General features: G+C 39.5%; 1 long non-coding RNA gene across 1 annotated transcript; it reads left to right on the forward strand.

Moving 5' to 3' along the window:
- The first annotated feature begins 1,064 nt into the window (after window positions 1-1,064).
- On the forward strand, window positions 1,065-23,388 carry LOC309605139. Its single transcript, XR_014231246.1, has 2 exons — window positions 1,065-1,588; window positions 1,949-23,388. It is a non-coding gene; the product is annotated as an uncharacterized lncRNA (long non-coding RNA).
- The last annotated feature ends 464 nt before the right edge of the window (window positions 23,389-23,852 follow it).

The raw sequence follows: 23,852 nt of genomic DNA on the forward strand, positions 1-23,852 counted from the left end.
CCTGAAAATAATGATAGAAATTTAACTCTCTAGACTAAGAAAAAAGTTAACTCAAAAAACAAGAAAAATGACTTTTTTTGCTTTGGAAATCTAATCAAGAACTGATATTAAAGATTAATGATTGCTTTACTTATAGGGAGGTGATTTAGTTGAGGAGGATCTAATACTTAGGTTGAGTTTTTACATTTGCCATGCCTTAGAAGTCAGTCAGTAGACATTGATTGCACATCTACTAAGTGTGGGCATTGGGCAAGCCTAGATGGTGGACCTTCATATGACCAGAAAACTCAGAAGGCTGTGAGTCTCTTGAAAGCAGACTATACGCTCATTCATTCAACAAACATTTATCAAATGTCTTCAACATGCCTAGCACTGTCTAGGTTCTAGAAGCTGGAAGGCCTTTACAAGAGCAGAAATGACTAGACTGTGCGTCTTTGGGGAAAGACACTTAAAATTCATTCAGTACATATTTATCAAGTGTTTATTGTGTGCTGGGTGAAGGGGTGGGGGAAGCAGGTTCCTGAATTTACAATAATGCTGCAGTGTGCTAAGTGCTCTGATGAGCTCTTTAACTCCTTTAGGCTTAAGTCTGACCAGAGCTGACCACAGGATAGCTACCCAGCAAATGTTTGTGGGATAAATGATGAATGAACAAACTGTTTAAACATAATTTCCAAAAAAGAGTAAATTTATTATTCTCATACAGACATAAAGATGAACACATGTTAAAAATTTTGTTTAACCCCTGAGGTAACCAGGCATATATGATAACCGATTCAAAAGAAAATTTGAAAAAAGACATATCTATAGATCAGGAATATTGACATGAGTATTTGAATGGTGGCAAACTAATTTTTTATCAGGGTGGGAGGGAAGACAATTGAATCCCTACTGAGCAGAACAGAATTTGCTGTCTATAGATAAGACTTATCTTGCATTGCTATCAGTTACGTATAATTTACACAGTTGTCAAACAGCTCAAAGACAAGGCAAGTGTAGAAACAGGTAATGTGGAGGGGTGTCCTCTAGACAATGCATAGTTTTCCATGGAAGTACAATTTTTTTTTTAATAAAATAGGTTGAATGGGGTGTGGCTTGCATAGCTTCATAAACGGAAGGAAATCCTGGGTTACCATCATAAATGGCTGAATACCAGACCACTATTCTCATGTAGTGCCCACCATATTGGAACTTATTTTCTTTTTTCTTTCTAAAGTTTAACTTTACTTCCCTGGGAGATAATAACGCGGTAAGGTAGTATTTTGACATTATGTTACAAAGCACCTCCACATACATTATTAATTCTTGTAACAGCCCCGTGAAGTAGTCAGAGAGAAGATAATTATTTCTCTTTTGTGATGAGGATGATGAAGTCTCAGAGAAGCTCTTACTAAAACTGAGGAGGAAATGGTGGTCCTGGGACTCAAACTCCCATTTTCCAAACCTCTTGCTCTTTCTATCACAAAGAGCCAAGATTACCTCAGCAATAAAGTATGAACAAATTCTTTATGTTTATTTATGTTACAGACTTTGGCCAGGATTTTCATTGGGAAAAGAAAGTTCTCTACCTTACACAAATATAAGAAAGGTATATTTCGGGCTTCCCTGGTGGCGCAGTGGTTGAGAATCTGCCTGCTAATGCAGGGGACGCGGGTTCGAGCCCTGGTCTGGGAAGATCCCACATCCCATGGAGCAACTGGGCCCGTGAGCCACAACTACTGAGCCTGCTCGTCTGGAGCCTGTTCTCCGCAACAAGAGAGGCCGCGATAGTGTAAGGCCCGCGCACCGCGATGAAGAGTGGCCCCCGCTTGCCGCAACTAGAGAAAGCCCTCCCACAGAAACGAAGACCCAACACAGCCATAAATAAATAAATAAATAAATAAATAACTGATTGAAGGACTTTAAAAAAAAAAAAAAGAAACTCTTCCAAAAAAAAAAAAAAAGAAAGGTATATTTCATAATCTCTTCTCTCCACATCTTTCTTAAAACAACGCTGGATAAAAAAATGCCTGAATGTCATCACTCTTCCATAATTACCCTTTATTATCATATGCTTAAATGACATACGTCAACAGTCATTGAGCACTTTCTAACACCTAGAACTAAGAGGTAAAATGCATGCTTTGTATTTTCTATCAGGCCTCTCTGTAACCCTTGCTATTTGGGGCTATACCTTTCATTTTCATAATTATCATTACTATCAATAACATTTACAAAGAGGCACTGTGGCATATCTTGTCCAGGCACTGTGTTAATTTAAAAAAATTTTATCATCTGATTTATTCTCCACAATAATCTTAAGGGAGAGGTATTTTTATACCCATTTTACAGATGATAAAACTAAACCTCAGCAAGGTTAACTGACTTGGTCAAGATCAAATGTAATGAGAGGTTAGAACCCAATTCCGACTCCATAGCTTGTTCCCTTGACCACTGCAGTTTACAATGCAAATCATGGTAAAGTTCTTTAGGCTATGTCCAGTGATTTGTTATTACTGTGTGAATGATTATCATTGAGAAGAGTCTGAAAATACACGAATGCTGACACAGTGGGAGACATTTGTTAAATTCAAATATTCACAACAAAGCACTGAAAGATTGATGTCTGAAACATGTGGGTACCATTGGAGGGAATGAGAAGGAGACTTTGAAAGGCACTTTAGATGCAGAGAAACATCAGTAGGGAGCTGGATTATTTTTTCTCCATAAAAAACCTGTGCTGAGGCAGGGCTTTTTCCTTGTTCATGATTTTCCATGGGAAAGCCCAGGATCCTCGGATGGGCTTTTCTCTTCCTCCATCACTTCAGGTATGTTCCCTATAGTACCATATCTGTGTTTGATTACGCAGGCAATGGGGTTCCTCTGATTTCCCTTGGAAGACAGTTTCTCAACCTAATTGTCTTCTATGCTTTGCCATTTCCCTTGGTGGTCGGCCTGCATTCTACTTAGCTTAATTTTGTTTCCTTAGTCTGGCTCCCTTCCTCTCTGTTATAACTATCCCCACTTGGGCAATAGCATTTTCTGCTATATATATTTTTTTCTCCTCTAAAAACCATGGGGAAAGGTAATCAGCTTACACTCTGGTCTGTCATTTGGCTGAGCAAACACTGTCCCCTTTGGACCAATCTCACCCTTTGTGTCAATTCTTCCTTAGTCTTTTACCCACACAGGAAAGCAAAGAGAGGAAACCTCTGGCTAATTATGTTCAAGCTCATTAGAAAGAACTGAGCACAAATTCAACAAAATCACCAAATCTCCATATTTTTTAGATTTTAAATTACCAAGTTGTGGACTAAAACTCTTACCTTCTTTCTGCCTCCCTTTTTCTGTCGGTCCCCATTCAGAAGGCTGAATGATTTGATTTTAAAGTCATCTATAAGCTTTGCTTTTTTGTTTTGTTCACTTTTAGGCTGTTGGGATGACGACTCCGAAGGATTGAGTCCTATTTCCTGTTTGACCAGAGTTAGATCACTGAATCCCAATGTACCTCAGTTTCCTCATCTAATGGGTGGCAACAGGTCCTTTAACTTAATATGGGAAACCTTGTTATCCCTGGACTAGCTCTCCTGGACTCTGGGTAGCTTCCTGTCTTCACTCAAGACATATCTTTAGCCACCTATCTACCTTTAGATGGGACCTTTGGTTTTCTGATTGCCGTGCACATAAACCTCTGCTCCTCTATTGATTTGAGAACAGATTCCTGGACACATGCCCCTGCTCACACTGTTCTTCACACAGGTGGTCCTAACTTATTCCTTGGGCATCTACTGATATTACATTTGACCTGCCTCGTCTGCTCTGGATCAATAGTAACTGCACACAAATCTTCTTGATGTATAAAGACAGAATAAAATCTTTTATTAATGTGGATTGCTTCTGAAGACACTATGAATTCTCTCCACTTGGAGTTGGCAGATGGGGGCTCAAACTCCAGCACTGCCATTAATGTCCTGAGTTATGAAAGCAACTCTCTAGTTTCTGGGAAACTCAGTTTTTGCATAAGTGAAGTGGCAGTTATAACAACGTCTGCCTTGTATATTTAATCCAGGCCAAAATGCTTTCGGTTAAAGTGTTATACAATTATTTGCAAGTATATATCCTGGGGAAAAACACCATTAGCCCATTCAAGATGGCATATAAATAATTCCTTATTGTCTGGAACAAATCTGTGATTCATAGATGCTAGGGTTTCCACAGAGGTTTAGGGCCAAAATCTCATCCTAAAGACATATAACCTCTACACTCAACCTATATTCCCACGGACTTGAGGACAAATGGGATTGATCATGATTTTGGTACTTGCTAGTGCAGGATTCTAGTTGTTTCTTTCTGTGATACTCTCCCAACAAAAATGTATTAACTATTTCATTTCTTCTTCCTAGGTATTTTGACTTTTCTTTTACATTGCTGCACATTCTGAGATGAGACAGGTCTTCAATATGAAAATTCTTGTACCATTCCTCTTGCCTCCATGAAGATACACAATGATACCTAGATGTTTTTATTTGTCCATTAACGTGTATGTAGTCACACCACAGCAAGTTTATTTCTTTTCTATCAAAGAATTGGCAGTTGATAATATGTTTTACAGTAATTTATTTTTCTCAACAAATTTGCTCTAAAGTGTGCAAACAGTTGGCATGCAATGTTGCAATATTATTTATTATTGTAGCTGATTTTCCATTTTTTTGCTATCATAATTCATCTGGTATTTATTTCAGATGTATGTCTTCTTGTCTTTACATGTGATGGATATTTTCTCCAATACAATCAATCTTTCAATGGATATTCTTTCTCAGATTTATTTCAGTTAGAAGTATAATAGTCTACTCCAGAAGAGTTGATATGTTTGACTTTAATTGCTTATGTTATGTTTTGTTGCAATCACAGATGGAAGGAACTTTTGAAAGTCATTTAATCCGTTGCTCTGCCTTTAGGCAAAAAGGAGCAAAACAGTATCATCTATAGGATCTATGCAGAGATATCTGCAAAAGAGAAAATTCCACTCTCCTTTTGGGCAATTGCTTTTTTAATACAAAATTTGCAACCCTCTGCAATTTTCCTTCTTTTGGGAAAAAAGTATGTCTTTCCTTTAATAAATTAGATATGCTCATTGAATTGCATTTATTGTCATAACTGGGGTTTGGTTGTCACCTAGTTTTAGGCTTTAAATGCTTCCTTAAAGTTTCCTTTGATTTCTATGTTTTGTTTGTTTTTACCCTCGGGTGATTTACAAAATATCAGTCCAATTTTTAATTACACCTGTGATTAGTTTGCAGGCTTGAAATCAGGAACCAAATAGTAGTTTGTGACTCTCCCCTAAGGATTATGTGGAATTTATCACATTTTTGCCTGTCTTGTCTTTCCCCAGAATGTATTCTCCTTGGCCCTCATTAATTTGATCTAAGATTATAAACCAGTTTATTATCACACTCTTACAATTGCTTCCTTACTGTCCTATGAATGCTCCATATTTCCTCCCCACTGACCATTCTTCTCTCTGCCTATCCAATGCCTACTAAGTTTACTCTCAGTGAAGTCAACAGTTATGTCTTAACAGCCAGAACCGTGGCATTCTCTTAAACTGAAGCCTTCTCGGTTTTATTGCAACAGTGTCATTGCCGAACACTTGACATTCTCTCTCTCTGAGAAAATCTGCACAGCCCTAGAGACACGTTTTCTCTCTCATTCTCTTAATTTAGCAATTTTTTCCCTTTACTGCGGAAATACTCTTCTGAGGGCTCTGCTTGATGTGTCATATGATAATTTTTTTTCTCCTGGCTGATAGGAACAGGAAGTAGGCCCAGCCATGTGTGACCTCCTTAGATTGTTCTGCCTGATACTGTTGGTGGCTTTTTTTCTCCTGGGCTCGAGTATTTTCCTCAAATGCAAGTGATGATTACTACTCAGCTGAAGTTTTGAGGGGTACATTTGCAGATCTCCAGAGGTCTCTCTGTAGCCCTCTCCACTCCCTGCATTGCAAATTCTTTCCACTGTGGCCTCTCTGAATTCTGAACTCTGTCTTCTCAACTCAGGGAGACTGCTGAACTCTGCTGAGTATACCTTCCCTGCATTACAGCTGGAAACTCTCTCCAGGCAGTAAGCGTCTCATCAGTAAGATGATAAGTAAGTTTATCATCTCGAGGCAGTAAGTTATCATAGGGTTCACCTACTTGGTTTCCCCTGTCAGGGATTAATGTCCTGCTCAATCTGCTGTTCAATGTCTAAACTGTTGATTCATAAATTTTGTCTGTGTTTTTTTTTTTTTTAAGTTAGAGAGTGATGCCGAGCAGAGCCCTGTGGGGTTCCTGGGCACGGAGGCCTTTTGTCCCCCACTTCTTGTAGGAAAGACTCCAGACTCCATGACCTTCCCTGAGTTCTGAAGGGCAGATCCAAAGGGTTGCTAATCAAGGGAGAAGCAGCCACAAAACCACCTGAGGCAAGATTAAAAGGACCAGAGAAGCTCATCAAAATTAGGAGATCCTGCACACACCCTAATCTTGTCAGCAACCCCACCCTTTTGAAACTTTGCAGAAGAAAAAAGAATGCCAGACTGTTACTGCCTTGATCCTTATCACATACCTCTGACCACTACCCCTGACTATATAACCTCTTCCTATTCCCCAGTGAGGCGGGCACAGTTCTTGAGGCACTAGCCTACTGTGTTCCCCTCTTCCTGGCGAAGAAATAAAGCCACTCTTTCTTTCTCCTTCATAACTCTGTCTCCGTATTTCTCTTTTTTTTTTTTCTTTAATTTATTTTTATTTATTTATTTTTGGCTGTGTTGGGTCTTCGTTTCTGTGCGAGGGCTTTCTCCAGTTGCGGCGAGCGGGGGCCACTCTTCATCGCGGTGCGCGGGCCTCTCACTATCGTGGCCTCTCTTGTTGCGGAGCACAGGCTCCAGACGCGCAGGCTCAGTAGTTGTGGCTCACGGGCCTAGTTGCTCCGCGGCATGTGGGATCTTTCCAGACCAGGGCTCGAACCCGTGTCCCCTGCATTAGCAGGCAGACTCTCAACCACTGCGCCACCAGGGAAGCCCTGTCTCCGTATTTCTGTTCAGCATCGGGGCACAGAGAGTCAAGATTGTGGCAACGAGAGTAAACAGTCCTTGTTACTCCATTCATGGACAGTGAACACATCTGAACGGTGACTGCCAATACTGCACAGAACTTTCATTGCACTACATTAGGCACTGTGGGCAGAGTGGTAGCAGAAGACAGCTATCGTGTTTCTCTTTCTCTGCTCCTCTCTAAGCGTTCTATAACCAGGTTTCTTCCTTCTTATTCTGACTGTGGATACTTGCATTTTTCTACATCATTGGGATGTCTGTGTCTCTCCAGCCCCTTTCCTGGCTCCTACTTCTTACTACCAACCTAGACATCTCTATTTAGCTAGTTTAAAGAAACCTCAAATAAAAAATGCTCCAAGCTTATCAACTTTCAGACTTAAGTGGATTTCACAGCCTCTACTCAATAAAAGTAGCACTATTATATTAGATTCATCTTTATCTCCAATCTTTACTCTTCCCATTCAGTGAATTACCAATTCAGCTGTTCATTCAGAAACTATTTATTGTATTGAGTGTCTATTACATATCAAACAATCTTCTAGGTACTGGAGATGTCCACTGAACAAAACAAACAAAATTCCTGATGTCTTGTAGTTTACCTTCTTACAGGGAAAGGCAACCAGTTTCAAAAACAAATTATATAAAATGTTTGAAGGTGATATGGGCTATGGAGAAAAATTAGGCAGGGAAGGGGTAAGAAGTGGAAGAGGTGGGAATTTTAATTTTAAATAGTAGGGTAAGAAAAGTTCTTATTAGAAACATGACATTTGAGCAAAGATTTATAGTTGAGGGAAGAAGCCATGGGGCTGTTTAAGGGAAGATTCAGGTAGAGAGAAGAGCTGGAACAGAACCCTCGGGTGGAAGTGTGACTGCAGTATTCCAAGAACTGCAAGGAGACCAGCAAGGCTGAGGTGGAGGGACTTGGAAGATGTGAACAAGGAGATGATGGAGACTGTATTGCTTAGGGGCTTTTTAGCTATTGTAAGTTCTTTTTGACTTGGACTTTGAACGAGCTAGGAGCCTTGTGAACCTTGTGAGCCCAGGAGTGTTATTATCTAACTCACGTCTTGAAAGCATCAAGACTGACTACTGTGTGGACACTGCACCGCACGTGGTCAAGAGTGGAAACAGGGATAGCATTTAGGAGGTTGCTACAGATATTAAGATGAGAGAGGATGGTGGCTTGGACTGGTAGAACAGCTATGGAATTGGAGGGAAGTAGTTTTCTGGGATAGTTTGAAGGTAGAACCAACAGAACTGAGAGAAAGGAAGGAGTCGAGATCACGCCCATCACTCTGAAGTTTATGTTTGAGCAACTCAAGGAATAGAGTTGTGATGAACTGAGATAGGGAAAACCATGGGTAGAGCAGGTATAGGGTAGAAGGTTAGGAGCTTGTTTTGGGGCATGTTAGGTTAGAGATGTCTGTTAGATAGCCAAGTGGATATGCAGAGAAGACAACTGTATATACAAATCTGGAGTTCAAGGCAGAGATCTGATCTAGAGATAAGAATTTAAAGTGTCAACATATAGGTGAAATGTGCTGTCATGGGAATTCATGGTAGGAATACCAAGATTCAGCAAGGGGATGAGTGTAGCTAGAAAAGAGATGAAGTCCTAATGCTAAGTCCTGGGAAACCCAAGGTTAAGAGGACAGGAAGAAGAAAACAAACAAGCTAAGGCTACTGAGAAGGAGCTACCAGGGAAGTGGGAAGAAAAACATGAGAGTGTGATGTCTTGGAATCCAAGAGAAGAAAGTGTTTTAAAGAGGAGAAGGTGTCAACTCCATGTAAAATGATATTGATAGATTAAATGTGTCCAGTAGTAGCAACCTGTTAAATAGTTCTTGCTTTTGTCCTCTCCTACTGTCAGTATCCTTTCTTCAAACTCTCATAGCATCTCACCTGGAAATATATTTAAAAATTCCAGACTGGTCTTCTTGTGTTGACTCACCAGCACAACATATGTTATATATCACACTGTCATCAGAGTGACCTTTCTCAGTACTGCTCCCATCACATATTTCACAATACATTGTGTTTGTTGCCCCATCTCCTCCACCAGATTTAGAACTCCTCAAAGTGAAGCAGTAGATTCTCTCACTATATGTTTAGCAAATGAATAAAGGAATGAAGAAAAACTCTCTTGGATTACTGCAGCCATCATGAATCCTCTGACTCCAATGCCACTCATGCTCATTTAACCCTTGATGGTTATTTACTCTTATTTCATATGCCTTTGTTTTGTCAGGTGGTGCTTAATATAAAAGTGAAGGTTTATAAAGCAGTATCTACAATGTACCAAGCACAACTCTGAGCATTTTTATCTCTTATTTTCCTAAGCATCATTTTTACCTCTCAACAATCCTATGAAGTAGTATTATCATCACCTATTTTTTTTTTTCTTCAGGCAAGGAATTCAGGACTGAAAGAAGTTAAGTCATTTGTGCAAGGTCACACATGACTAGTGAATGGTAGAGCCATGATTTGAACACAAGCATTCTGTTCTATTAAACTATATTTGAAAGAGTCATGTATTGGGCACTCCTTGAAACTACTGGCCACATCCTACATTTTTTCTTACCCCTCGGATCCTTTTTCAATCCCCAGAATCCTGAGAACAGAGCAAGGCACGTGGTAGGATTCCAAGAAATGTAACTGTCTAATGATCACTTTGTGGGATGGTCAAGGATATTCTCAGGAGAACCAGATCGCAGAGTGGCTAGCTTCTCCTACCTAGTCACTGCCCAGCATATGGAAGAACTGGCAAAAAGCCCAGCATGAGCAGAATCAAGCTCCAGAAAATCTGTCATGCAGGAAAGGTACATGCTGTGTGCGAGAAAAATGTAAATGCCAGTCATACTGAAAAGAGCTTTGTTAAGGAGAGAAAACTTTGCAACCAAAAAAAAAAAAAAAAAGAAGGTTTTTTTGGAAATGTCTTCAGATTGAGTATTTTTAATCATACTGTGAGCTTCCTGAAGAAAGAGGACACATCATAACAGTTTTTTGAACTATACATGCCAAGCACTGTGCAAACTCATACACATTCATTCACTTAATCTCTGTTTATTGAGTACCTATCGTGAACTAGGACCTTTTCCAGGTACTTGGGATACGTCAGTGAATAAAGTAGACAAAAGTTTCTGTCCCTATGCAAAGGAAAAGAATAGATAAGGAATAGATGAGCTATAAACATAATAAATCATTAAATTACATGACATGTTAAAAGGTGATAAATGTTACAGAGAAAAAAGTAGGTTTATGGTAAGTGGGATCAGGGATGTCAGAGTGAGGGAAAGGGAAGGTGGAATTTTCTGATAATCATTGACTTCCTTCAAAGGTGATATTTGAACAAAACTTGAAAGAGCTGAGAGAGTTCTCTGGGTATATGTGGGGGGAAGGGGAATCTGTCAGCACCATCACAGCCAAACAGCATGAAGAAGAGAGTGGTTGAGGTGAGATCACCTAAGGCCATATCAGCCACTGTAACAATTTGGTCTCATGATTTCAATTTGATCCTTAGACCAACCTATAAAGTAGTATTATCATCCTTGACTAAAAGATGAAGAAACTGCAGCCCAGACAGAGGCTACGTGATTGGTTCACAATTACATAGTATGCAAGTTGGGAAGCTTAAATTCTAATTTGAAGATCAGGTCTGAGTCATCTCAAAAAGGAACTTTTGTTTTCTCAGTCTCCATCATCTAAAATAGTACCTAACATATAGTAGTTGTTCAATACATGTTGATGAACAGATAAGTAAACCTATAATCATTATTTTCAGGTGGCAATTTTCCATGTCCATGTCCTTTTCTCAGATTCACTCTATAAGAATCTCATATTTGAAAGCTAACACTGATACAGGGAAGATTAAAAGTAAGAACTGCCAGTTTAGGTGTGGAAGGTAAGGAAGGCAGATTTGTACTCATTTTGTTTGGTTTCTATTCTGTTTGTAATATTTACTAGCTGTGGGACACTGGGTAGTTTTCTTATCTGAAAAATGAAGATAAAAATAATATATGCATATAAGATAATGTATATATGTATATAAATGTATACAAGTATGTGTATACTAGGACTGTTAATTAACAACAAAGGACTTAGAACAGTATGTGGTATGTACTAAACACTTAATAAATGATGGTAATGATGATGATGATGATGATGATGATGATGCATGGTTGGAAGAAAGACAGGAAGGTTGTTTGCTATCAAGTCTCAAATAATTTATATTAAAAAAATCTGTCTTATTCAGGTCTGACTTTTTTTGGCAAAAGATTCAGCAAAGGACGGGCTACCTTGAAGGTGGTTGTTTCAGCTCGAAGTTTATGTTTTAATGAATGAGAGTGGGTCTAGGCTTGCGGCTGGGTCACAGTAAGGGATGACTCTAGGATTGTTGCTCGTTGCCTGTCTTAATCCGATCTCTGGGGGTGTCAGTCCTGCCATTTGGTGATGTTATGGACTCAATACAGTACAAGAAATGAAAGAAGAGAAAGAATAAGGGCAGGTGAGATGGTGAGATACAGAGCTGGTCTCAAAAGCACAAAAGTGACAAGAGTTTTATCAGAGATTTCACTAAATGAAGCACGAATGAAGACAAAAAGTGAATTCAGTAACATCCAGCAAATATTAGTGCAGCACTGAGCCAACACCCGTCCCTGTGCTGGGCTGAGGAGTTACAGACACTAATAACATGAGGTCGTTGTCCTCAAGGATCTCATGATCTCTTAGGGGAGACAAACACATAAACAAATAATTACAGACTAGAGGGCCGGGATTGAACTATGAGCAGATACACATTGGGCAGAGAGTAAGGCTTGGTGTATTCGGTTTCATTGTGGTTATAATCGAGGGCACTGAGAGAGCTTCACAGCTCTAACTCTCAGGCACCACCCTTTTCATTTCTGGTTTCAGGGAAGGGAATTAAAGTCAGATATTTAAATAGTAAAATGTACCTAATAACGTCAGGCTTTTCAGAGTTCTTGATGCGTCAAGAAACTTCTGGCATCAAAATCTAGGTTCGGGCAAGTCTCTTTCAGCCTACCGCTTGAATCTACATATTTGGAAAATAGGACAACAGCAAAACCAGTTTCTGTGGTGATAAAGGAATCAGCCTCTTAGAATTGTGATACTGCTTGAGGAAACTACCTAGCTTTCCTACGTTGTATACTCAGTTCAAAGAAAGAGAAAGCAATAATCTCTCAGTGTAACAGGAAAAGGGGCAACTCAGAGACCCAACTCAGCTTTGAGTGTCTTATTTAGAAATTCAGTAATTTATTCCACAAATATTTATTGAATTTTTGCTATAGTCCAGGCACCATGTTGAGTGGTCGGGACATAATTCTTATCTTGAAGGAAGTTACAGCCCAGGAGTATTATGGCATGATAGCCAGGTTGTCTTGAACTATTTATAGACAGACAGTTTGAGTTTGCTTTGTCTACTGCATGCCTCAACCAATGTCAACTTTCTTTCCTCCAGGCATGAAGAAAATGAGGCAACAGTTCATGTCATAAAATATGAAGTCACAACAACTTCCCTGCACCCAGACCAACATTCTTGGTCCCAGGGCTGGAAAAATTATGATCTGGTTTTTCCCCTTGGAGGTTGCAGCTGGTGGCAGACATGGTCTTTTGGTTCCTGTCTAGAATATACTGGTCCCCTGGCAGAGTTGAGTCTCAGGCATATGTGCAAACTGGGAGCTGTATTTCCCTTACATGACAACCAGTGAACATTTCCTGCTGAACTGGGGTTCCTGGCAACTCCAGGTTGTGAATAATGACTAAGGCCATGTCCTCTTTTTTATTTAGAGGCGTGAACAGGTTGACATTTTCTGCTGATGTCCTACCTACTGAAGTTTCTATTTTGGGAGAACATTCTTTATACATAACCATTTCTCTCAAGAAAATCTGTAGACTTTGATAAGTCCAAAATTTAGTTACTCTCTAGTTTGTGCCTACAAAAGCCACCATCACTTCAACTAAAGTCCTGAAGGGTTGACAACTCTGCATTATGACATGACCATAGTTCTGAGACGAGTCATACTCCTAATAAGCTACTTTATTGAAGGCTATTCTTGTGTTAGCTTTATATGATGTTAAATTGTATAGATAATGATGTGATTGTCTATGGTTTCAAGAATGAAGGCTTCTTTTTCAAATAAAAAATATCACACACTACTATAATAAATGATAAAAAGCCACTATGAATGCAAAACCACTTTGAAGTTAAAGTTTTATTTATTATATGTAGGTCAGACATGTGTGCAAGATATTTAAGCAGGCTGTGATAATGCTTGGTGCACAGAGGATGGATTCTGGGCTCCCTGAAATAACTCTGCAGCTCCCTAAAATCCTTGGCCTTCAGGCTGGGACCTGCAGCACCACTGCCATGTTGCTTCCCAGCTTTGATTTCTTTGTCTCCTTTCTTTTTAGAGCTTTTTAAACAACCAACAGGGCATGCTGTTAGAGATACAAATTCTATGCCAAGGAAAGCATCCTTAGCCATTAGAGGAAATAAAAAAGTCCAGTAAAGCAAGAAATGCAACTCGACCACTTTAGTACAAACAGAGCAATAACTATTTAATGGCTAGTAAATTTAATTGTGGAGATGATTTTTTTTCAATATAGCAGTAAATGTGATTACACTTTGGCTCTGTGTTTCCGAGGTCAGCTGTGAAAAGCCACTTGTCACTTGCCTGGCTGTCTGGGTCACCTGCTCTACTCTCGCTGTCAGAGGCACTGCTAACCAGCCTAGAACCAAGCACACTTTTTTTAAAACTTTTTTTTTAATACAGCAGGTTCTTATTAGTTATCTATTTTATACATATTAGTGTATATATGTCAATCCTTATCTCCCTATTCATTCCCCACCCCCGCTTTTCCCCCTTGGTGCCCATATGTTTGTTCTCTATGTCTGTGTCTCTATTTCTGCCTTGCAAACTGGCTCATCTGTACCATTTTTCTAGATTCCACATATATGCATTAATATACGATATTCGTTTTTTTCTTTCTGACTTACTTCACTCTGTATGCCAGTATCTAGGTCCATCACGTCTCTACAAATGACCCAATTTTGTTCCTTTGGCTGAGTAATATTCCTTTGTATATATGTACCACATCTTCTTTATCCATTCGTCTGTTGATGGGCATTTAGGCTGCTTCCATGACCTGGCTATTGTAAATAGTGCTGCAATGAACATTGGGGTGCATGTGTCTTTTTGAATCATGGTTTTCTCTGGGTATATGCCCAGTAGTGGGATTGCTGGGCCATATGGTAATTCTATTTTTAGCTTTTTTAAGGAACCTCCATACTGTTCTCCATAGTGGCTGTATCAATTTACATTCCCACCAACAGTGCAAGAGGGTTCCCTTTTCTCCACACCCTCTCCAGCATTTGTTGTTTGTAGATTTTCTGATGATGCCCATTCTAACTGGTGTGAGGTGATACCTTATTGTAGTTTTGATTTGCATTTCTCTAATAATTAGTGATGTTGAGCAGCTTTTCATGGGTCTCTTGGCCATCTGTATGTCTTCTTTGGAGAGATTTCTATTTAGGTCTTCTGCCCATTTTCTGATTGGGTTGTTTGTTTTTTTAATATTGAGCTGCATGAGCTATTTATATATTTTGGAGATTAATCCTTTGTCCGTTGATTCATTTGCAAATATTTTCTCCCATTCTGAGGGTTGTCTTTTCACCTTGTTTATGGTTTCCTTTGCTGTGCAAAAGCTTTTAAGTTTCATTAGGTCTGATTTGTTTATTTTTGTTTTTATTTCCATTACTCTATGAGGTGGGTCAAAAAAGATCTTGCTGTGATTTATGTCAAAGAGTTAGAACCAAGCACACTTAATTGACCCCAGAGAAGTTCTAACAGGTCACCTTCTCCATAGCTTCATTTTGGGAAGAAAAGCACATGAAGCTTATTTAAGGTTTGCATACTTAGGTTTTACTGGTTTAGAAGGTAGATAACTGGCTTAATTTAGTCTCAAATAATATGAAGTCTTGACTGACTATAAAGTTTTTTATCAGGCTGGGATATGGGTGGCCTCAACGTAGCTGAATTAGCTAGACATTAGTCCCAACTCCCACACTTAAATCTCAGTGTAAGAATTTTCTTTGAGACAGGCTGGAGATTAAGTTTTGTCAAACTGTGAATATTCTCATTCTGGATTATGGATTGAGGGTAACCATTTGCTTCTATTTTAGTCTGAAGGAGTTTTCTGGGTTCTTTGCTGAGAGCTGAGTTTAACTGGGGAAGGAAGCTTGAGCACAGTGAGTGTGTAGAAAGAAGGGATGACAAAGATAAGGGAGCAGGATTAACAAGGGGTAGACACAGCCAGTGACTACTGGACCTGGGACATTTCTATGGATACTGCTTTACTACTTCCAGGGCTAGTTAGGTATATCTCTGGACATTATGTAGGAATACAAAACAATGTATAGACCATCTTCTGGAGTCTGTGTGATCACAACTGGGCCTCTGTTTGGAGGTAACTTGGGTAAATGCCTGTGTTTCTCATTTAGTGCTTGTGGGGTAAGAGGCTATCTTACATTACTGTGCTTGGATGCTGCCTTCTTTTGGCTCTTTGAACACAGAATAACTCCTTCTGGCATCTGCACTGTTTATTCTCTCTCCCAAGTACATCTTTCCATCAACTCTTCAAAATAATTGTTTTTCTCTCATCATTCACATCTTGCCTCAAATGTCAGTACCTCTCAGAGGCCCTCCTCTGAATTACTGTGTTAGGGCATAAACACAGTATTTCATAGTTAATGAAATAATGAGATTTCAAAATCCAATATTCTCTTCTTTTCCAATTTGGATTCCTTTTATTTCTTTTTCTTCACTGATTGCTGTGGCTAGGACTTCCAAAACTATGTTGAATAATAGTGGCAAGAGTGGACATCCTTGTCTTGTTCCTGATCTTAGAGGAAATGCTGTCAGTTTTTCACCATTGAGAATGATGTTTGCCATGGGTTTGTTGTATATGGCCTGTACACCTGAAACTAACACACCATTGTAAATCAACTATACTCTAATAAAAATGTTAAAAAATTTGATCCAAATATATATATATGTGTGTGTGTGTGTGTGTGTATATATATATATATATATATATATATATATATATATATATATATATATATATAAATAATATTCTCTCACAGGTAGCAGTCCAGGTCTGTGGGGCATTTTGGCTCCCTGAGGACACGCAGGGACCTGACTGTCCTCCCTTTTGTTTCTCTGCCATCTCTTGAACACTGTCCTGGACCACTTTACAGGCAACTTTAAGTAATTGAGACAGAATTTGCACACATCACTTGCACTCACATCTCACTGGCAAGAACTTAATCACATAACCACACCTAGCTGCAAGGGATGTTAGGAAATAAAATCTCCAGTTGGGCAACAATGTACTTTTATTCAGATGTTGTCATTTGAACCTCGGGTGGCCATACTCCATACCAAAGGACATTCCCATGCTTTAAGCAGCATGAATTTATCTGGAGCCTTATTTCCGCATTTCCCCAGGGATTATGCCTTCTTGGGCTTCTATAGTATCTAATTTTAATTAATGCTGACAGAAATGTTTCTGGTTTAGTGTTTCAAGAATATCCACTGACACAGTAGAGCTCCAACACAAATTACCTGCATATTTTTAAACTGAAAACCTGGTCAGACCTTGTAAAATACAAGGAGCCATTCACTTGCCTTTGTCTTCCAGATTCTTGGCTCTTTGGTTAATCATATCTATAACTCAAGATTTCAGTTCTACTGCCTGTGTGTTACTGTTCTGCCTTCCCTCTTGTACAAGGGCACAGAAGAGGCTGCTCAGTCCTTCCTAAGTTGCTGCTTACAGCAGCATTTACAAATAAATCTGAGTTGGCTGTTTGCCATCTTCCTGTAACAACTTTAGCTTTTGGGTGACTTTCCATGAAGAATATGTCTTTTTGGACAGGAAGATGCTTTGTTCATTCAGAAGGATTCTAATATAAGGGGTTACATGTCTATCTTTCTGCAAAGTTTTTGCAGAGTTTGAGGTCAGCTTTAGTTATTTTAACAACTCAAACACACGACAAGGAATTACATAAATACTGGCTCAGCACCTCATATATTACCTGACATAAAATAGGAGCTCCATAAATGTTTATTAAATGAATTAATACATGGACAAACTCCATAGACGTATTTTTCCAACCATCTTTTTGATAAATATTATCTATATTTTACAATTGCCTTGGCTACAACGATAAGAGCAGTCACCCGTATAACCAGCTGGCCTGGGAAAAAATCACCAAGTGACATTCAGGGCTATTTGGAACCATTAAGTATTGGCCTTGCCTTCTAAGCTGCAAGGCAACCAGTTCTCCTCACAAGAGGATACTATAATTTCTCTCCTTCTCTGCTCCTCTAATTCATTAAAATTTAAAAACTGGAATATCTCCCAGGGGCATCCTAACAGTTCTTGGTGTTTTGTGTTATTTCATTGTTCAGCACACAGGTAATTTCATGCCACGAATGGCTTGACTGCTCTTTCAAACATACTGGCAATTTGTTAGATTTTGAGTGGGCTTTAACATTTTGTCTGTTTTTGGATGAGAAAAACCGGCTCACCTGGTTTTAAAAAAACTAGAACCAATATATACAACATAGAGGTCATCTGAATTTAAGATGCAGGAAAGAATTACTGAGCACTTATAAGGGGTCACACACAAGTTACACAGTGCCAGATACTTATACATACACTACCTTGTCTAATTAGGTTGAAGACAATTTCAGCATCTTTCCTCTTCTTTAAATTACCCAATTTTTGGACAACTTTTGCAGAATTGACCTTTTATTTTGGTGTTGTGTTAATATGTTTAAGGACACACTTATAATTTCAGCATGTGCCTAATTGCTTATTATACTCCATGAAGAGCTTGCTAAAACCAGGAGCTGTCTCATCCATATCAGAGCCTGACACAGGGCATTGACTCAATATACGTCTGTTGAAAGAAAGAATGAGTGAATGATGCAAGAAACTGGTCACATCCTGTACTTTTTGGTTTCTCTTTATTCTACTAAATTTAGGGAGCACCATATGCTGCCTTATGATGCCATCTGTTACGATTTTACCCTACTCAATAACTTTGACAAGTGCAGAGAAAAGCTAGAAGCAGGACAATTGCATAAGCTAATAAGCTAGCCTGGCGTAGTTGCCTGGGTGTAGATAGAACACACAAAACTCCTGGGTCAGAGACAAAGGGCTATATAAGTGGTGTAGCATTTCACAAAGCATACTCTGTTGAACACTGGTGCAGCAAAAAGGCACTATGGAAAATCATTTAATCCTAAAATATGTTTAGAAAAGAGTGCACACACTGCCCCACAGCTAGAGATTCATAGTATAGGGAGCATACTGCATAAAGTTTAAAAGCATGGGCTCTGAAGTTAGGGAGGTTTGGGTTCAAGATCTGTTCATTGAGTTTATGACACTAAACACGGTATTTTGATTTTATGAGCCACAGTTTCATCCTCAAAAAATGTAGATGATAATATCTTTTTCACAAATTTGATGAAAAGATTAAATAAGGTAATGTATTTAAAGTGCTTGGCACATTGTCTGACATATAGCCTAATATGGCTCAATAAGGTAGCCATAATGAATGTAGAATAAAGGCTCTGAGAAATCCTGTACTAAGGAAACCCACCAAATATGAAATCAGAGTTTCTCAAATATTTGGATCATACAGAAGTAAATCTATTTATTTTTTTGCATTACTCATCTAACATTGCATGGGTCTATTACTCTGCAAGACACATTTAACGAAAATTTACTAGAGAAACAAAAGGGATCTGCCTCATTTAGGGATGGCTAGACCAAGGAATTAAACTGTATAGAGAGCAGTTAAATTTCATGAATAACTTCTCTAGTATCCTTGAATCGCTATACAAATCAGGAAAAGTTTTGCTTTTGTGATGTTCTGAAACTCAGGTCAGGGTTCTGGGCAGTTTCTGAGATGTGTTTAAACATCACAGCTTATTGATTTAACTGTATTCCACCGAAAATGTTGATTTCACTCTGCCACCGCAGGGGAAATTCTTCTGACAGCAGGTTCAGTGAATCTTTATTCCAAGGGCATGTGGCTGGTAATCTGAGCTAATATACCACTCCAGAATGCCAAATACTCTTCCCAGACACAGGTAAACATAGGTGGAACCCAGCAGTCAGGCAGCTCTGCCCTCAATGACAAAAGAGCTCTCTGAGCTTAGGTTGATCCAGACGCTCTGCTTGGAATTTAATAAATATTGTGGGTCCTGAGATCCCCAGCTTTTGGGGAAAATCTTTCTGTTTAGAAAACTCTTTTATTTTTTTTTTTAAATATCACTACTTTATTTTATTTTTATTTATTTATTTTCTTTTGGTTGCGTTGGGTCTTTGCTGCGCGCGGGCTTTCTCTCGTTGCGGCGATCAGGGGCTACTCTTTGTTGCGGTGCGCACTCTCATTGCGGTGGCTTCTCTTGTTGTGAAGCACAGGCTCTAAGCATGTGGGCTTCAGTAGTTATGGTGCGTGGGCTCAGTAGTTGTGGCTTGTGGGCTCTAGAGCGCAGGCTCAGCAGTTGTGGCACACGGGCTTAGTTGCTCCACGGCATGTGGGATCTTCCTGGACCAGGGATCGAACCCGTGTCCCCTGCATTGGCAGGTGGTTTCTTAACCACTGCACCATCGGGGAAGTCCCAAGAAAACTCTTAGTTTAAAGTTCAAACACACCAGAAAGCCTTTGTCGGTGCTTCTGAGAACCTGCCCTATACTGTCAGGGTGTACTGGCTTATAAGTGCTAATTATGCATCCCTCTTACCAATTCTGTGTTCAGTGATGTCTTGTTGGTAGCTTGAAATCAGCCTTGGTGAGAATTTTTACACCACAGAAATCAGAAAATGCTATAAGTCATAGCTTCTCCCACCCCCAGAGCTAGTTATCAGCACACTGCCTCCTTATACCCTCACATGTGTTTGGGTGCTTTCATAGTACTGTCATGGCCTTATCACACAGGCATCACACTGATTGTTTTCCCCACTCGACTTGAGGCAAAAACTACATTCTCATTTTTCCATATGTTTAACATCTAGCATATTGGTAGGTGTTCAGTAAAGGTGCTTGAATCCATAAATGAATCAATGATTCTGTGAATCACTCACTTACATGTGATTATGTTTTCATGAGCGATGAAAAGAATTGTGTGGGTATACGCTTTACATTGTTAAGCAATGTGGTCAGTTCCGCTGGAGTATTTGTTGGAGTATTTGTATTGAATTACATTACAATGTCTGGAGCTGCTCCAACTATAATTAGCATGTATCTTTATCCCCAGAGCTGGATTCACCTGATTGCTATGGCATCACCCTGTGTGGTCATTTGGTGGGAGGGAGTCAGAGCTAAGTCTAATTGCTTTCCTGGGTTACAAACTCCTCCCATTCCCTCAGGATCTAGATGGAAATGCTTCCTCCTCAGGAGGAGATGGAAGTCACAGCTCTTGATAGAATTGCCAACTGTTCATTAGAGTAGAATGTCCTGTGTCAGTACGGTTTCAATCAGGATCATCTGGTAAGGACTTTGTGATGAAGAACCACTGTTCTTAAGGTTTAAAGAGGGTACTGTTGACGTATAACTAGGAACTGGCATTTTAGTCAAAACTGAACACGGAGACCACTGTTTAACCGATGATAATATTCTATCATAGATTAAAAATTAAGGTCCAAAGGAGGAAATGACTTATCTAATTGTACCATTAAGATGGATGAATGACCTTATGGCCACATGATTCATGGTCCTTTACATGCTGAGGCCAGTGATTGTGGCCATTGCGTTCTATGATTGGTAGTGAGAGAAGTTAAATTAATTCTGATGAGAATGAAAGAGTTATATCAGAAGTAATAAAAGCAATCTTTTATTCTATGCTCATTATGGTGCCAGGCCTGTGCTAAGTGGTTTCCATATATTATTTAATCAGCAAAATCCTATGAGGGAGGAATAATTATCCTCATTTTTACAGATGAGGAAATTGGGACCCAGAGTGATTGAATTAAGTGCCCATGATCACATAGCTACTAAGAGGCAGACTGGTGCTTACATCCAAGTGTGTCTCTCACCAAAATCAAAGCTGTTAGCCAATATAGTACATGTCTTCCATTTCACCACAAGGTCAAGGTCAAAGAACAGCAAATTACATATATGTGTATATATACATATATTTTATCATGTATTTGTATCTTCATCTTTGAGGATGGTGAGGGTCAAATTCAAGTATCAGTAGCATTCTAGAGAAGTTCTTTTGGAAATTATCATTTTCTTCCAGTCCAGAATTTCCCTTCTTTCTGTTGATATGTGTTAAATGTCCTGAGAGTGTATATAGAATGCATTTTGGAGGAAATGTAGACAGTAAAGGAAGCCATAGGATTGCTAGAATTAAAGTTGAGAGGCTGATGTTCTAGATAATTCTATGTGTGACTGTGGTCTTGTCACAGGAGATACCAACCAACTTGTATAGATTTAGTGTGTAGAGTGAGAGCAGGGCTTTTTGGAGTCAGACCTAAGTTCAGATCTTAGCTCTGGTATTTACTTTCTGTGTGGCCTTAAGCAAATTACCTGACTTCTCTGATCTATACTTTCTTCAATTACAATATGGAAATAGTAGTATCTATCTTATAGTTCCATTGTATGGATAAATTGGGATATTTTATATGGAACTCAAAGATAACAAATTAGTGTCAGTTCAAATGAACAGATATCCTATAAAAATATACTTTAAATAAGTCCAAAACTTTCCTATGCCTCTCAAAAATCACCTTTAAGTATTGGGGTGGTGGTGAAGTATATTCTTAGAACACAGGGAAATACCTTCAAAGTTCTCTCTTTTCATTGCTGATACCCTCAAAACCCTTCATCTAACAAACAGCTGTTCTCCCAAATTCTCCTGGTCTCTCACTCTCTTGATATCAAGGAATACTCTCCCTAAAACCAGTCCACATGGTTGGTAACTGCCATCCTCCCACATTATTCTTCTTCTTTTCTGAGAGCTTCCTGTTTCCTTTTAGTGTAACTCTTCTTCCTCTCCCTCCCTCATGCTGTTCTCTGGATCCTCCTCTTAACAAAGCTCATCCCCCCATTATCTGGATCAGCACAGTAAAGTAGCACAGCAGAGGCATGAGGGGCATGGATTCTGGAACTATTAAATTCATAATTTCTCAGGTTAATCCCCAGTCCTGTCGGTTACTAGCTATGCCTTATTTTCTCCTCTGTAAAATGGATAATAATAGTACCTACCTCACAGGCAATGATAAAGATTCATATATGTAAAGTGGCTGAGACCCATACCTGGCATATTGTGAGCACCATGAAAGAATTAGGCATTATTTTGTTTTCCAAAGTGACCTGCTGATAATACATGAGAAGAAAAAATGGGCAAAACATTCTCTGCTGTTGCAGGGCAATATGGAATATAGAGGGACCCGACGTGATCTTTTTCTTTCACATAATTTGCCAAGCAGAGGGAGGTCAATCTTTGCCCTGATTCTCTTCTAGCAGGCACAGTATTTCAACTGTCTGTTCAACAATTTAGTGTTATCTCAGATCCTTGCCTCATTCACTTTCGTAAGTTGCTTTACCTCTTGAAAGAATCCTGGAGCAATTAGTAGTCACTAATCTGTCCTATGAAAGAAAGTCCCAGAAAATCCTCAGACAGTGTAACCCCAGATATTGCCAAGTTCTGCAATCACAACATAAAAACAGTAGAAAATCATACTTCAGCCCTTTGACGAGTTATTCAACTCATTCATTCAACATACGTTTACTGAGTACCTACCATGAGACTGGCACGAAAGATACATGAAAGCAAAGTCAACATTGTTCTTATTTCATATTCTCACTTTCAGCATTTATATTATGACAGAGAAGATAAGGTATTTATCAAATCATCTCCCAAAGGTAAGATTACAAATTGGAATAAGAGTGAGGAAGGAAAAGTATATGATGAAGGACAAGTATACGGTGAATGCGTGCCAACATTAAGAGGACTTGGGGCTTCCCTGGTGGCACAGTGGTTGAGAATCCGCCTGCCAATGCAGGGAACACGGGTTCGAGCCCTGGTCTGGGAAGATCCCACATGCCGCGGAGCAACTGGGCCTGTGAGCCACAACTACTGAGCCTGCGCGTCTGGAGCCTGTGCTCCGCAACCAGAGAGGCCGCGATAGTGAGAGGCCTGCGCACCGCGATGAAGAGTGGCCCCCGCTTGCCGCAACTGGACAAAGCCCTCGCACAGAAACGAAGACCCAACACAGCCATAAATAAACAAACAAACAAACAAATAAAAATTAAAAAAAAAAAGAGGACTTGATGCCACAGACATAAAAGTATAACTTGACTCTTAGCTTGAGCTCTGAAGAATGCGTGGTACTGGGGTCCAAGATGGGGTTTTGGGGCTCCATCCTCTGCTACCTTGGGGTTTCCTGCTGAGGGAGCTGTGCTTACCAGGAACAGTAGCCAAACGGGGAACAAAGTACCAGTTCTGTTGGTCACTGGGCATGTGTCCAGTCCTCCCCAGTGCAGGGCTTCTTGGTGTACTGTGTTATAGCACAAAGCCTATGATGGGAAATGTGGGCAGGACTTCCTTCTCCTTCCCCCAATATAATAGGTAAGTTTATGACAAAGATGGTCTCTACTGCCCAAGCTAGACATATGTATGAGCTGCTAGAAATGGGAGCACAAATGAAGCAGGAGTAGACTCTGGAAGGCAGCTCTGCCCTGT

Source organism: Balaenoptera borealis (genome assembly GCF_965194805.1).
Source record: "Balaenoptera borealis genome assembly, chromosome: 11".
NCBI lineage: Eukaryota > Metazoa > Chordata > Mammalia > Artiodactyla > Balaenopteridae > Balaenoptera > Balaenoptera borealis.